We start from the raw sequence: 2,114 nt of genomic DNA on the forward strand, positions 1-2,114 counted from the left end.
ACATCGTTTCAAAAAGAGTTATGCAGATCTCATGATTGTGCTTTAACCATTTTCAACGAGAATGAAACGGTGACTACATATGGAGTTACTTCCCATAGGAAAAAAATATCACCGTACGGTCATCTTTGACTCAAAAAATAATAATGTTTCATGTACTTGTCGAAAATTTGAATTTGCAGGTTACCTATGCTCACATGCACTGAAAGTTGTGTCGATAAATGATCTCAAGAGTATTCCCAGTCAATACATACCGAAGAGGTGGACAAAAGATGTTAAATCCGGATGTACAAAAGATGCTGCAAGTTCTAGAGGTGGAATTGATTCAAAAGAAGATATCGTTAGACGTTACAAAGAGTTGTGCAGATTGCATATTCGACTGGCAACGAGAGGAGAAGAATCTGAAGAATCATATTGAATTGCTTTATCAGGTCTAAATAAGACATTAAAATAAGTTGGTGAAAGCTTGAAAGGACTAACTATTCAAGAAAATTCAAAGGATGATGACATCTTGTTGGAGGAAGTTAACAATGTATCAGGCCTTCAAGAAATTGTCAATGACGAAAATAGAAAGGTAAAAGGAATTAAAATCAAGGAGAAAACAATTGATACCAGCTCCGTTAAGCCTAAGCCTGCGCTGGACAAACTTGTATAAAAGAAACGTCCTCGCAAAACAGTAGATCCTCCGAGCAATGCTGAGTCCGCAGATGATACTAATAGTTGTTAAACCAAGTCCTGAAGACTCTCCTAGATTTACTGCACACCAAGTCTCTTGACCTAGTTTTGTGTCAGATTCTAAAGCCTACATTTGTGGCATGCTCAGTCTTTGATTTGTTTACCAAATCTGTAACAGTTTATCTTGAAAGTGATTAATATAAATTGAACCACAATCTTCACATAGCAGGTGTGGAAGCATTCACCAAAATCTATCTTCTAACTTGGTATCAGCCTGATCCAAACCATCTTCCGCTCAATACCACACAAAAAAAAAACTTTCATGGCAGACACAACACATACCCTAAGACAGGTGCAGATTCATCACCTTGTCACATTAAAACACACAGAAACAAATCATATCCTCTGGAAGGCGCAGTTCAAACCAATCTTAAAGGGCTATGATCTCAGTGGATTTGTAGATGGAACAAAACAAGTTCCTTCAAAGACATTACCTGAAAGTGAAGATATAAATCCTGCGTTTACAGCTTATGAGCATCAGGATTCTCTCATTGTTGGCTGGCTCAATTCAACTCTGACACCTGAAGTCTTGAGTAATGTAACTCACCTAACAACTTCAAAGGATGTCTGGGATAAACTAGAATCATAATATGCACCAAAAACTTTTCATCATCAGATGAATCTGAAAAAGCAACTGCATAGCATGTCAAAAGGTAACAAAACTCTCAAAACCTATTTGAATGATGCTAAATCTTTGTTTGCTCAATTGGCAGAATCTGGCTGTGCTGTAACAACAAATAAAAAGAAACAAGCCATTAGTAATGTCCTTAACCAAACTATGATCATGTTGTCACTGCTTTGAGCACTGTTGAGGATATGCCTATCGATACCTTTTACTCTCATCTGATCACATATGACATGCACCAAGAGTCACAGTTGTCATCACTGCAGTCTCCAATAGCAAATGTAGCTGTCTCAAACTTTTCCTCCACAAGCAGAGGAAATCCAAAGAATCCAGTCCAACAGAAATATCCATATTCCAACAATAATATGAATGCTCATATGCAGCAGAATCAGAAACCTCCTCAGTTCATATAAAAGGGCCAGATTTGTAAGAAGAAGGGCCATCTTGGTGACAGATGTTGGTTTCTATATGACAAACCCACAACCAACAACCAGCGTCCAGCGCGGGCCTATATTGCTCTACCTGGTGATCAGTTTGGAAATCAGTGGGTAACTGACACAGGTGCAACTCATCATCTGACTTCTGATATGAGAAATCTGTCCATTCCTCATGAATACAATGGCACTGAGCAGGTTCATGTTGGCAATGGTAATGCACTGGAGATCTTCAATGTTGGTAATGCATCTTTTACGCTTAATTCCCGAACTTTTGCATTGAATCATATTTATCATGTTCCTAAAATAAAGACAAACTTGTT

The sequence above is a fragment of the Papaver somniferum genome, unplaced genomic scaffold (genome assembly GCF_003573695.1).
Source record: "Papaver somniferum cultivar HN1 unplaced genomic scaffold, ASM357369v1 unplaced-scaffold_15, whole genome shotgun sequence".
NCBI lineage: Eukaryota > Viridiplantae > Streptophyta > Magnoliopsida > Ranunculales > Papaveraceae > Papaver > Papaver somniferum.